Source organism: Vicia villosa, linkage group LG4 (assembly GCF_029867415.1).
Source record: "Vicia villosa cultivar HV-30 ecotype Madison, WI linkage group LG4, Vvil1.0, whole genome shotgun sequence".
Taxonomy (NCBI): Eukaryota; Viridiplantae; Streptophyta; class Magnoliopsida; order Fabales; family Fabaceae; genus Vicia; species Vicia villosa.
The window spans coordinates 144,700,941-144,716,713 of record NC_081183.1 but is presented as its reverse complement, the minus strand read 5'-3'; positions in this window follow the sequence as shown (position 1 = coordinate 144,716,713).

Here is a 15,773-nt window from a genome sequence, read left to right as displayed (position 1 = left end):
ATTTGGTGTCTGATCACACGACCTTGAATTTATAGTCACGCGACTTTGCCCCTTTTGTTGAGACTCTTTTTTGTTTCCCTAACTTTTGCCTGGACAAATTCTTTTGAATTCCGAGTTTGAAGTCCAGCGGGATGCCCTAGCTTTTACCTAAGTCATTTTTTTTCAAGTTATTGACTTAGCGGGCTTTCTTTTTTTTCTTTTTTCGATTCGTTCTCTTTTTTTTTTTTTTTGGAACAAGTCGTATGATCCTGAGACGTCTTCGATTTGTTGGAAAGATTGTGACTGCCTCATTTCTTGGTCGACGAGGGATAGTTGTTGTTGTATCGTCATATTTTAACCTCCCATTGCGAGAGATGACCATTGTGGTCTCGACTTTTCCTCAACCTTTTGAAGGATAACCATTGTTGTATCCTTAGATGCGAGCTCCTGCTGAATTTTGAACACTCAATCAGGTTAACTGAACACTACCCTGCCCCTGGGTTAAATGTGAGGGTTTTTCGTATAGAAAAGAAACTCCTACTTCAAGGCTCAAAGGGGTTGACAAGGGATTAACTTCCTTATATCTCCAGTGTTTGGATTTGAAACAATGCCTGTACATCATCAACAGGGTTTTACTCGAAAGCACACCATTTGAGATTATGGATATTATATGTTCGTCATTCTCCCTTCAGAGTTATCATGCTTTATCGCCGAGAGTTTGGCATCACTAGCATAGAAAAACATGTTAGAGCGAGAGCGAATGAATTTTTTTTTTAAGACAAACATATTCAATGCATTACTATTATAGTTCAAAAACAAACAAGTATTGCATATAAACAGTATTGAACAAAAACAAGAAAGATTACGCATGAAAATGCATGACGAATTTCGAATTGCCAATGTTGAGGAGATTCTCTCTGTATGGACTTATTGCTTCAGAAGATCCATTGAGTCAAAGGAGAACTTCGAATTTGGCCTTTAGGTATGAATGATGATAGCCTTTGCGTCAATCAGGTCTTGAACCTTGTCTTGAAATGGATGACAATCATCGATCGACTGACCAAGTGCCCCAGAGTGGAAAACAAACTAAACGTTCGTATCTGTACTGCAAATTACTCCTAGAGGAAGATACCGACAAAGCCACACAGGAGTTGTAAGCATCCAGATTCAGGGATAGTAAGAATGAAATAGTAAGAAGATGAGAAGGTTGTCCTTTGGAAATTTTGGTTGCAGCTTCGTCTGAAGAGCTTTGACTATTCATCTTTGGACGTCCTTCTATAAGAATCAAGCTCACCATATCCAGTGGGTCATAGCCTCTGATTCTGGGTACGGTAATTTTGAGTTTGAAGGCATATAGCTAAAGGAAACTAAATCCTCTTGCCCCTTGATAGGAACTGTACCGTTGAGTTTGAAGGTATCTAGCTAGAGGAAAATAAATCCTCTTGCCCCTTTGTTAGGAATCTGGCTCTTGATGATGGCACTTGGAATTGCGCGCCCTAAATACTTGAGATCCTTGAAAAAGGTTAGTTAGGTGATGAGGACGAGTAAGTCCTACAAAGAGTTCAAGTTTTTAGCATACACACAAATCCTGCAAGGAAACCAGTTGGTTTGGGTACAAACAAATCCTGCAAGGAAACCAGACGGTTAGGGTATACACAAATCCTGCAAGGAAACCAAACGGTTAGGGTATAAACAAATCATGCGAGGAACCAAACGGTTAGATAATGAATACAAATAAGTCACACAAATAACCTTAGGTTTAAAGGCTTGCATGAAGTTCGTAGGTAAGTACCCTCCCCACTGAAGTTAAGTTGGTTCAACCTGTCCTAGATAAAGATCGGGTTCTAGGGAGCTCATATCATTGACCTTTCTCGAAGGCGCTTATCTCAGTTCGGCGATCGAATCACCAACCGAAAAGGTCCCGAAAGTCCAGTCCATATGAGTGTAGCTTCGAGTATCAACCAACTTCAGTCGGAACCAAAGCCAGCCATCTCGCTACTTTCTAAAAGGCCAAAGTTTAGTTCAACTAAGGTTTTAGGGGCAAATTAGTGCTTAATGACACCACGCGGTAGCCAAGCATTTCCTCGGGTCGGATCCCAAGGAACACCAGGACAAACCAATGTGTCACACTAACGATGGCCATCAGATAAACCACATCAGTATACGCTGTGCAGTCTCCTTGATCTCATGCCATTTACCTAAGGTACTCAGATCCGGGTGTAGGATCTTTCACACAATAACAAACCCAAACAAACTTTTAAAAATAAAGCATACAAACAAACAATTGAAAACATTTATAATGAACTAAGCCCTAAGGTAAACCCCTCTTTTTATTTGTCCCTAGCAGAGTCGCCAGTTCTGTAACACGGTGAACTGACTTTTATTTTTATAAGCAACAATGTTGCGGTGAGCATGAGTCGCCACCGACTTTTATTTTGTCCAATTTTAGGAAAGTGAAAAAAATGTTATGAAAAGGGAAGGTGCAAGCACCCTTTTCATCCGTAGTTATCTACGGGCTCTTAACTTGCTTAGCTCATGTTTTGTTTGTTTTGAATTGAAAAGGGACATAAGGACTTTAGCGTAAATGCGTAGCCTTCGCCTTTGAAAAAGTTTTTGAAAAGATGTTTTTATTGAGCTAGGCAGGTTACGAGAACTACCCTAATTAACTGGTCTTTTTCTATGCTTTTTACGATTCCCAGGATTATCCATACTATACAGAAGTAGGAAATCCTTGTTTTATTGGACGTGCGGGTCATCGAAGGGTCATCGAGGTCGTTTGAAGGCAACAGGTAGAGGTACCCTTAGCAATTTCGAAGGGACGATCATCACTTTCCGTAGGCAACAATCGAGGGACAAGATCATATATTCGTAGGCAACATCGATGGGGCATCGAGGGACTTATGATCTTTGTGATGATTTTTTAATCGAGGGACATTTGCTTTAGATACCTCTATACTCGAGGGACACGACCTTTATTCGTAAGGCAACCAAGAGGGGCGTACCCTAGAGGTGAGTGAGTGCAAGTGTGTTGTATTCGATTGTAATTTATCTTGTATTTTTATGTGAACTAACGTTTGATTCAGTCTTACCATACAATCCTAATTACTAGCAGTTAATATATTTACAGAAAATAAATTGCCGAAAAGTAAAGGTTCCTACGCTATTACATCGCTTTGGGGGAGGGGATTACAATTTTAACGAATGGGGATAAAAATTATCACAAACCCAAATGAAAGTTAAAAATGACCAATGGACGAAAGTTAAACAGATTGTAAATATCCGCAAGAAATATTCCAAGTTCTCATTGATAGTGGTACCTCGCAAAAATCAAAAAAATATTAATACGGATATAAAAAATAATAAATGATAAAATATAAACAATTATTAATTAAAAGAAAAAAATCTAAAATAGCCATATTAAATTCTAAAAGAGAAATTAAAAAAATATTTTTTGTATTTTTATATAATAGAAAAATGAAATCTAAATCCTATATTTTTTATTTGTTTTTACATTTTTTTAGTAATAACTTGAAATGAACAAATTAATAAATTAATCACACAAAATAAATTGAATAAACAAAAGATAAAATATAAGATAAATAAACTATATAAAAATAAAAATAAGAAAACAAAAAAAGTATAACGTGGGGTGGTGGAATTCCCCTTCTATCTCTAATCCATTTTTATAGGAAAAAAAACTATATAATTTGACTTAATAATATTAACACATTAATAAAATAATAAGCATTTAGAACAAAACTTCATATGCAGCAACTTCTCTCTTCCATTGGTTTCAACTTTGACTTTTTCAAAAGTACCATAAACCATCAAAATTGAGACACATGGCAAAAAATAGATTTAAAGAAAAAGGAAATCAACCACACATTAACAAGATCCAACATATTTTCCCCTTCTTCTTCATGAAACTCTCTCTTTCTTTCATCAAAATTGCAGCAAACTACACAAATTTTCCATAACAAAATACATCAAGAGCAAACGAAATAAAAAAAATGTACCGGGTAGCGTCGGTCTTAGTGGGTTGTTGTGCGACGGTTGGAGCAGCTGTGTCGTGGTTGAGATGTTGGATCGGAGGTTGCTCGCGGGGCTGAGATCGGGTTAGCCGGCAAGATGAGCGGTTGAAGCGGTGGTGGTCTTCGTATTCCTATCCCTCTTTCTCCTTATTTTCTGGAAAAAACAAACAAAAGAAAAATCACATGAATATTGTATTGTTAATCAATTTTATGTTTACATAAAAAAAAGATTAGATTTAATTGTGATGATGTTGTGAATGAAGTCTGAAATTGTTTGGATTATTGTATCATATTGTTGGTTCATGTAGGATTTGTAATGACTTTCTTGTGATAGATCAATGGTGTTGGGTTTTGAAGCAAAGTTTAGATTTGTTAGTTTGATGGTGAATGTTGGAAGATTGTGGAATTTACAAGTTACAGGTTTTGTGAAGGTTATGGAACAGGGTGAAAATGTTAGTTTTTGTACGTGAATGATTGTGGAATAAGGGTTGGAATTTGGTTAGTGAGAGATACAGAGAATTGTTAGTTTGTCGGCTAGCATACTGTACGTGAGAGTGGAGTTAGAAGAGTTGCTATTTATACTAAAATAATTAGGTTAAAATAAAAAGAGTAATAATTATCCTATTAATTGATATAATCAAACATTTAAATCAAATTTGATTTGATTTTAATTTTTGATGTATTTAATCAATTACACAGATTTTTTCTAAAAGTGACAAATTATACTAAAGAGGCAATATATTAAAAATGAAAACAAATCTTTTTGTATCTTTTTTTTATTTTATGTTTTTTTTTTTATATTTTTGTGAATAAAATAGAAAAAGTGAAAAAAATAATATTTTTAAAATATCTAATTAAATAAATACGAAAATTAATTAAAAATAGTAGAAAAGTACAATTTTGTGAATTTTTTTGAAAATAATTTAAACAGTAATAAAGTTAGTAACAAATAAAGGAAAAAATGTCAAACATGGGATTTGAACCCGGGACCTTGTACTTGCAAACCTTACTTCTTACTAATTGTGCTATATTATTTGTTTGAAATAAATAGTCAATTGAAAGTTTATGAAGCATCAGCCAACATTTTCTATTTATTAAAATATAAGCAATTTAAAAATAAACTACTATATTTTAAAATAGACTTTAAATCGAACATTTATAAAATTCAGGATGTCAATGTAAGTGAATCCAAAATTTTATAAAAATCCAATTTTAAAAATAATTTCAAAATTTTTTGTCACTAAAAGGTGTGGGCAAATTTTGGGGTATGACAGCTGCCCCTGTTCAATCTTCTTAAACCTGAGGATGTAGATTGGCTTGTGTGCCAGTCGGAATCTGAAGGTGAAAGAGGATTGAACACTAGAATGCCCATAAATTTGCCCTTGTTGAGATAGGGACTTTTCAGAGATGGGCTTAAAGATGCCATCCAACTATTAATAATATGAAAGTCAGAATGAGTCGTACATTAGACTATATCTGAGCTTGAAGCATTGATAAGTGTTTGTTGGAACCTGAAGGAACTGTCGGTAAGAGCCGTACATTAGACTACATCCGAAAGAGTGAGTCGTACATTAGACTTCCTTTGAAGAGTGAACCATATAATATATTTGAGAGAGTGAGTCATTCATTAGACTCTATCTGAAGGAGAATATCGGAACGAGCCATTCATTAGACTATATCCAGTAGAGAGCGCCAGAACGAGTCATTCATTGGACCATATATTAGACCATATCTGATGAAGGATACCAGAACGAGTCGTACATTAGACCATATCTGGAAGTAGGAAATCAGAACGAGTTATTCATTAAACCATATCTGAAGAGGAATACCAGAACGGGTCGTACATTAGACCATATCTGGAAGTAGGACATCAGAACGAGTTATTCATTAAACCATATCTGAAGAGGAATACCAGAACGGGTCGTACATTAGACCATATCTGGAAGTAGGACATCAGAACGAGTTATTCATTAAACCATATCTGAAGAGGAATACCAGAACGAGTCGTACATTAGACCATATCTGGAAGTAGGACATCAGAACGAGTTATTCATTCAACTATATCTGAAGAGGAATACCAGAACGGGTCGTACATTAGACCATATCTGGAAGTAGGACATCAGAACGAGTTATTCATTAAACCATATCTGAAGAGGAATACCAGAACGAGTCGTACATTAGACCATATCTGGAAGTAGGACATCAGAACGAGTTATTCATTCAACTATATCTGAAGAGGAATATATCAGAACGAGTCGTACATTAGACCATATCTGATGAAGGATGTCAGAACGAGTCATTCATTAGACCATATCTGAAAGAGCCATACTTTGGGTTGCATTTAATTTTGTTGATGATAGTTGCCTGACCGATTGGTCGACCTGAAACATAAAGTTGGTTTTATGCAATGTCATGATGTATGTATTGTATGTTTTTTTGAAATGAATGAGACTGTTATGTATATGCCATGAGATGTATGATGTATGAATGCAAATGTTATTAATGATGATAGTAAATTGTATCAGTGTTTTGCGGGGAAAATAAATCCCTGATTGTTCAACGCCTTTGAGAGATTATTTGAATCTCGACTTGACTGCCCCAGATAAATGGGATAATAGCATGGAATAGCCCTTGTAAACATTAGCCTTTAGCTCACTGAGTTAGGCGCAAGAGATATTTGTGCTTTTCGATGTATTTCTAAAGCAACTTTGTCAGTCGAGAAAACTTTCTGAGATTTTGTGCTATCATAAGCAACATGCCCCAGTATCATGAACCTGGGAATAATGCCCCTGACTGATCAACACTTCCGAGGGAGTCTTTGAATCTTGACCTGATTGCCCCAGATATATGAATTCTTACTCAAAAGGGTATTCAACTGTTTTTGTGCCCTTGAGGGTGACCAGTATTTGGGATATTCTCGCTCGAACTCAACGGAGTTCTGAAGCCAACTTGTCACTTGAGAGGATTAAACTTTTTGTCTGCTGTTCACGATGGAAGCTTTCCTGGTGTCAAGTACTTGTTCATATGCAAAGAATGTTTAGTATGAGAAATATAATTCTAATGCAAAGTTTATGTTTGTCTTGAAGTTTAAAAAGGAAATTTTTGAAAGGATGTCAAAACATCGATTCTTTTTTTGTGAAAGGTGGTGTGATACCAACTCAAGCGTTTTAGCAGAGCTCCTAGGAGTCAGTTTACTGTATTCTCGTTATAGTATGCTTTCGAATTAACCCTGCTTCAATTAGGACTTTTGAGGGTTATAACGTGGCCAGGTTCACGGTTTTTAGAAAAAAAGATTTTTAGGCTCAAAATTTTATCAGTGCCCACCCCCTTCGTGATGTTCTCCAACCTAAGTTCAGTTAACTCGATGCGAGCATTCGTCCTTCAAGAGGAGTTTGAGACGATTAAGGAATCGATGAGGTGTTTAGACATGGCAGTCACTCTACCTTTTGTATTTGGTGTCTGATCACACGACCTTGAATTTATAGTCACGCGACTTTGCCCCTTTTGTTGAGACTCTTTTTTGTTTCCCTAACTTTTGCCTGGACAAATTCTTTTGAATTCCGAGTTTGAAGTCCAGCGGGATGCCCTAGCTTTTACCTAAGTCATTTTTTTTCAAGTTATTGACTTAGCGGGCTTTCTTTTTTTTCTTTTTTCGATTCGTTCTCTTTTTTTTTTTTTTTGGAACAAGTCGTATGATCCTGAGACGTCTTCGATTTGTTGGAAAGATTGTGACTGCCTCATTTCTTGGTCGACGAGGGATAGTTGTTGTTGTATCGTCATATTTTAACCTCCCATTGCGAGAGATGACCATTGTGGTCTCGACTTTTCCTCAACCTTTTGAAGGATAACCATTGTTGTATCCTTAGATGCGAGCTCCTGCTGAATTTTGAACACTCAATCAGGTTAACTGAACACTACCCTGCCCCTGGGTTAAATGTGAGGGTTTTTCGTATAGAAAAGAAACTCCTACTTCAAGGCTCAAAGGGGTTGACAAGGGATTAACTTCCTTATATCTCCAGTGTTTGGATTTGAAACAATGCCTGTACATCATCAACAGGGTTTTACTCGAAAGCACACCATTTGAGATTATGGATATTATATGTTCGTCATTCTCCCTTCAGAGTTATCATGCTTTATCGCCGAGAGTTTGGCATCACTAGCATAGAAAAACATGTTAGAGCGAGAGCGAATGAATTTTTTTTTTAAGACAAACATATTCAATGCATTACTATTATAGTTCAAAAACAAACAAGTATTGCATATAAACAGTATTGAACAAAAACAAGAAAGATTACGCATGAAAATGCATGACGAATTTCGAATTGCCAATGTTGAGGAGATTCTCTCTGTATGGACTTATTGCTTCAGAAGATCCATTGAGTCAAAGGAGAACTTCGAATTTGGCCTTTAGGTATGAATGATGATAGCCTTTGCGTCAATCAGGTCTTGAACCTTGTCTTGAAATGGATGACAATCATCGATCGACTGACCAAGTGCCCCAGAGTGGAAAACAAACTAAACGTTCGTATCTGTACTGCAAATTACTCCTAGAGGAAGATACCGACAAAGCCACACAGGAGTTGTAAGCATCCAGATTCAGGGATAGTAAGAATGAAATAGTAAGAAGATGAGAAGGTTGTCCTTTGGAAATTTTGGTTGCAGCTTCGTCTGAAGAGCTTTGACTATTCATCTTTGGACGTCCTTCTATAAGAATCAAGCTCACCATATCCAGTGGGTCATAGCCTCTGATTCTGGGTACGGTAATTTTGAGTTTGAAGGCATATAGCTAAAGGAAACTAAATCCTCTTGCCCCTTGATAGGAACTGTACCGTTGAGTTTGAAGGTATCTAGCTAGAGGAAAATAAATCCTCTTGCCCCTTTGTTAGGAATCTGGCTCTTGATGATGGCACTTGGAATTGCGCGCCCTAAATACTTGAGATCCTTGAAAAAGGTTAGTTAGGTGATGAGGACGAGTAAGTCCTACAAAGAGTTCAAGTTTTTAGCATACACACAAATCCTGCAAGGAAACCAGTTGGTTTGGGTACAAACAAATCCTGCAAGGAAACCAGACGGTTAGGGTATACACAAATCCTGCAAGGAAACCAAACGGTTAGGGTATAAACAAATCATGCGAGGAACCAAACGGTTAGATAATGAATACAAATAAGTCACACAAATAACCTTAGGTTTAAAGGCTTGCATGAAGTTCGTAGGTAAGTACCCTCCCCACTGAAGTTAAGTTGGTTCAACCTGTCCTAGATAAAGATCGGGTTCTAGGGAGCTCATATCATTGACCTTTCTCGAAGGCGCTTATCTCAGTTCGGCGATCGAATCACCAACCGAAAAGGTCCCGAAAGTCCAGTCCATATGAGTGTAGCTTCGAGTATCAACCAACTTCAGTCGGAACCAAAGCCAGCCATCTCGCTACTTTCTAAAAGGCCAAAGTTTAGTTCAACTAAGGTTTTAGGGGCAAATTAGTGCTTAATGACACCACGCGGTAGCCAAGCATTTCCTCGGGTCGGATCCCAAGGAACACCAGGACAAACCAATGTGTCACACTAACGATGGCCATCAGATAAACCACATCAGTATACGCTGTGCAGTCTCCTTGATCTCATGCCATTTACCTAAGGTACTCAGATCCGGGTGTAGGATCTTTCACACAATAACAAACCCAAACAAACTTTTAAAAATAAAGCATACAAACAAACAATTGAAAACATTTATAATGAACTAAGCCCTAAGGTAAACCCCTCTTTTTATTTGTCCCTAGCAGAGTCGCCAGTTCTGTAACACGGTGAACTGACTTTTATTTTTATAAGCAACAATGTTGCGGTGAGCATGAGTCGCCACCGACTTTTATTTTGTCCAATTTTAGGAAAGTGAAAAAAATGTTATGAAAAGGGAAGGTGCAAGCACCCTTTTCATCCGTAGTTATCTACGGGCTCTTAACTTGCTTAGCTCATGTTTTGTTTGTTTTGAATTGAAAAGGGACATAAGGACTTTAGCGTAAATGCGTAGCCTTCGCCTTTGAAAAAGTTTTTGAAAAGATGTTTTTATTGAGCTAGGCAGGTTACGAGAACTACCCTAATTAACTGGTCTTTTTCTATGCTTTTTACGATTCCCAGGATTATCCATACTATACAGAAGTAGGAAATCCTTGTTTTATTGGACGTGCGGGTCATCGAAGGGTCATCGAGGTCGTTTGAAGGCAACAGGTAGAGGTACCCTTAGCAATTTCGAAGGGACGATCATCACTTTCCGTAGGCAACAATCGAGGGACAAGATCATATATTCGTAGGCAACATCGATGGGGCATCGAGGGACTTATGATCTTTGTGATGATTTTTTAATCGAGGGACATTTGCTTTAGATACCTCTATACTCGAGGGACACGACCTTTATTCGTAAGGCAACCAAGAGGGGCGTACCCTAGAGGTGAGTGAGTGCAAGTGTGTTGTATTCGATTGTAATTTATCTTGTATTTTTATGTGAACTAACGTTTGATTCAGTCTTACCATACAATCCTAATTACTAGCAGTTAATATATTTACAGAAAATAAATTGCCGAAAAGTAAAGGTTCCTACGCTATTACATCGCTTTGGGGGAGGGGATTACAATTTTAACGAATGGGGATAAAAATTATCACAAACCCAAATGAAAGTTAAAAATGACCAATGGACGAAAGTTAAACAGATTGTAAATATCCGCAAGAAATATTCCAAGTTCTCATTGATAGTGGTACCTCGCAAAAATCAAAAAAATATTAATACGGATATAAAAAATAATAAATGATAAAATATAAACAATTATTAATTAAAAGAAAAAAATCTAAAATAGCCATATTAAATTCTAAAAGAGAAATTAAAAAAATATTTTTTGTATTTTTATATAATAGAAAAATGAAATCTAAATCCTATATTTTTTATTTGTTTTTACATTTTTTTAGTAATAACTTGAAATGAACAAATTAATAAATTAATCACACAAAATAAATTGAATAAACAAAAGATAAAATATAAGATAAATAAACTATATAAAAATAAAAATAAGAAAACAAAAAAAGTATAACGTGGGGTGGTGGAATTCCCCTTCTATCTCTAATCCATTTTTATAGGAAAAAAAACTATATAATTTGACTTAATAATATTAACACATTAATAAAATAATAAGCATTTAGAACAAAACTTCATATGCAGCAACTTCTCTCTTCCATTGGTTTCAACTTTGACTTTTTCAAAAGTACCATAAACCATCAAAATTGAGACACATGGCAAAAAATAGATTTAAAGAAAAAGGAAATCAACCACACATTAACAAGATCCAACATATTTTCCCCTTCTTCTTCATGAAACTCTCTCTTTCTTTCATCAAAATTGCAGCAAACTACACAAATTTTCCATAACAAAATACATCAAGAGCAAACGAAATAAAAAAAATGTACCGGGTAGCGTCGGTCTTAGTGGGTTGTTGTGCGACGGTTGGAGCAGCTGTGTCGTGGTTGAGATGTTGGATCGGAGGTTGCTCGCGGGGCTGAGATCGGGTTAGCCGGCAAGATGAGCGGTTGAAGCGGTGGTGGTCTTCGTATTCCTATCCCTCTTTCTCCTTATTTTCTGGAAAAAACAAACAAAAGAAAAATCACATGAATATTGTATTGTTAATCAATTTTATGTTTACATAAAAAAAAGATTAGATTTAATTGTGATGATGTTGTGAATGAAGTCTGAAATTGTTTGGATTATTGTATCATATTGTTGGTTCATGTAGGATTTGTAATGACTTTCTTGTGATAGATCAATGGTGTTGGGTTTTGAAGCAAAGTTTAGATTTGTTAGTTTGATGGTGAATGTTGGAAGATTGTGGAATTTACAAGTTACAGGTTTTGTGAAGGTTATGGAACAGGGTGAAAATGTTAGTTTTTGTACGTGAATGATTGTGGAATAAGGGTTGGAATTTGGTTAGTGAGAGATACAGAGAATTGTTAGTTTGTCGGCTAGCATACTGTACGTGAGAGTGGAGTTAGAAGAGTTGCTATTTATACTAAAATAATTAGGTTAAAATAAAAAGAGTAATAATTATCCTATTAATTGATATAATCAAACATTTAAATCAAATTTGATTTGATTTTAATTTTTGATGTATTTAATCAATTACACAGATTTTTTCTAAAAGTGACAAATTATACTAAAGAGGCAATATATTAAAAATGAAAACAAATCTTTTTGTATCTTTTTTTTATTTTATGTTTTTTTTTTTATATTTTTGTGAATAAAATAGAAAAAGTGAAAAAAATAATATTTTTAAAATATCTAATTAAATAAATACGAAAATTAATTAAAAATAGTAGAAAAGTACAATTTTGTGAATTTTTTTGAAAATAATTTAAACAGTAATAAAGTTAGTAACAAATAAAGGAAAAAATGTCAAACATGGGATTTGAACCCGGGACCTTGTACTTGCAAACCTTACTTCTTACTAATTGTGCTATATTATTTGTTTGAAATAAATAGTCAATTGAAAGTTTATGAAGCATCAGCCAACATTTTCTATTTATTAAAATATAAGCAATTTAAAAATAAACTACTATATTTTAAAATAGACTTTAAATCGAACATTTATAAAATTCAGGATGTCAATGTAAGTGAATCCAAAATTTTATAAAAATCCAATTTTAAAAATAATTTCAAAATTTTTTGTCACTAAAAGGTGTGGGCAAATTTTGGGGTATGACAGGTATTTTCTGAACTTTCTAGAGATGAGCTAGTTTCCAGCTTAACTGAAATTCTGGAAATCAAGGCTAAACTTAGTATCAAATACAAAAAGCTGAGAAAGCTCTTTGCATATGAAACTAAGAAGCTTGAAATAGAAAATGCTGAACTCAAAGAAAAAGTTTTAAAACTATCTAAAGATGTTAGTCATCTTCTAGTTCAGAAAAGTCTATTCCAAGTGTGAACAATATTCTTAAGGAATATGACTTGAGTTTCAGAAAATTTATATCTAGAGGTATTGGAAGAAGTCAACTTACCTCTATGATATATGCAGTTAGTGGAAACAAAAGAGTTAGCACAGGATATGAGGGTGAGACCCCATATAAACTTGAACCGGTTGATGAGATGAAAGTCACATACAAACCTCTGTAAAATCAATTCAAGTTTGGCCATTCTCATGATATAAAGCTCATATCTAACTCTAAGAGTTTTCATTTAATACACACCAAGAAGCATGCTACACACACTAGAAAATATCATGCTATTCAGAATAGGGAATATCATGTTGTACATCCTGTTAATCTTCATGCTAAACCTCAGTTCAATCAGAACTTGAGGAGAACTAACAAAAAAGGACCCAAGAAATTGTGGGTACCTAAGGAAAAGATTATCCCTGTTGCAGATATCCTTGGTATCCAAGAAGACAAAGGAAAACATGTCATAGTACCTGGACTCTGGGTGCTCGCGACACATGACAGGAAAAAGGTCTATGTTCCAAGACCTGGAGCTTAAATCTGCTGGTGAAGTCAAGTTTGGAGGGAACCAAAAAGGCAAGATCATTGGTTCTGGAACCATTTGTATTGGTAACCCCCCCCCCCTCTATAACTAATGTACTTTTAGTAGATGGATTAGCTCATAACTTATTGTCCATAAGTCAATTAAGTGACAATGGTTATGACATAATCTTCAACCAAAAGTCCTGCAAAGTTATTTGTCAGAAGGATGGCTCTATCCTATTTACAGGCAAGAGAAAGAATAACATTTACAAGATTGATCTTCAATATCTTAAGAATCAGAAGGTTACTTGCCTTATGTCTGTTAGTGAAGAGCAGTGGGTCTGGCACAGAAGATTAGGTCATGCTAGTTTGAGAAAGATTTCTCAGATTAACAAACTTAATCTGGTCAGAGGACTCCCTAATCTGAAATAAAAATCAGATGCTCTTTGCGAAGCATGCCAGAAAGGGAAGTTTTCAAAACCTACATTCAAATCTAAGAATGTTGTCTCTTCCTCTAGGCCGCTAGAACTTCTGCATATTGATCTGTTTGGCCCTGTCAAAATAGCATCTGTCAAAACAGCATCTGTCAGAGGGAAGAAATATGGATTAGGCATCGTAGACGACTATAGCAGATGGACATGGGTAAAGTTCTTGAAACACAAGGATGAGTCTCATACTGTGTTCTTTGACTTCCGCACTCAGATCCAATCTGAGAAGGAATGCAAAATCATAAAGTTCAGAAGTGATCATGGTGGCAAATTTGAGAACAGATTCTTTGAGATTTATTTCAAAGAAAATGGTATTGCCCATGATTTCTCTTGCCCTAGAACTCCACAGCAAAATGGAGTTGTAGAGAGAAATAATAGGACTCTACAAGAAATGGCCAGAACCATGATCAATGAAACCAATATGGCTAAGCATTTCTGGGCAGAAGCAATTAACACAGCGTGTTATATTCAGAATAGAATCTCTATAAGACCTATTCTCAATAAGACTCCTTATGATTTGTGGAAGAACAGAAAGCCCAACATTTCTTATTTCCATCCATTTGGATGTGTATGTTATATTCTGAACACTAAAGATCATCTGCATAAGTTTGATTCTAAGGTACAAAAGTGTTTCCTTCTTGGATATTCTTAACTCTCTAAAGGCTACAAAGTATACAATACTGAAACCTTGGTTGTTGAAGAATCAATCAATATCAGATTTGATGATAAGCTTGGTCTTGAAAAGCCAAAGCAGTTTGAGAATTTTGCAGATATTGAAATCTCTAACTCAGATCATGAATAACCCAGAAGCAAAGTTTCAGAAGATCAAGTTGCTGCTTCATTAGAGAATCTCAGAATTTCTAAAGAGCCAACTATCAGAAGATCTCCTAGACTTAACTCTGCTCATCCAGAAGATGTTATTATTGGAAAGAAGGATGATCCTATCAGAACAAGAGCATTTCTTAAGAACAATGCAGAATGTCAATTTGGTCTAGTATCTCTAATTGAGCCAACTTCTGTTGATCAAGCTCTGGAGGATGCTGACTGGATAATTTCCATGCAAGAAGAACTAAATCAGTTTACAAGGAATGATGTATGGGATCTAGTTCCAAGACCAAAAGGATTTAACATCATTGGAACTAAGTGGGTCTTCAGAAACAAGCTAAGCGAAAAAGGAGAAGTTGTAAGAAACAAACCCAGACTGGTTGCTCAGGGCTATAGTCAGCAAGAAGGCATTGACTATACTGAAACCTTTGCACCAGTGGCCAGGTTAGAATCTATTCGTCTTCTAATTTCTTTTGCCACTCAACATAACATCACTCTGTATCAGATGGATGTTAAGAGTGCCTTCTTAAATTGTTATATAGATGAAGAAGTATATGTCCACCAACCTCCTGGTTTTGAAGACTCTAAGTCTCCAGAACATGTTTTCAAATTAAAGAAATAGCAAGCTCCCAGAGCTTGGTATGAAAGATTAAGTTCTTTCCTTCTGGATAATGGTTTCACTAGAGGACAAGTGGATACAACTCTCTTCTGTAAAACCTTTAAAAAGGATATTTTAATTTGTCAAATTTATGTTGATGATATTATCTTTGGAACATCTAATGCTACGCTTGGAAAGGAGTTTGCTAAGTCTATGCAAGCTGAGTTTGAAATGAGCATGATGGGAGAACTCAAGTATTTCCTTGGGATCCAGATCAACCAAACTTCTGATGGAACTTATGTTCACCAGACCAAGTATGTAAAAGAACTTCTGAAGAAGTTTAATCTTTCAGAAAGCAAAGAAGCAA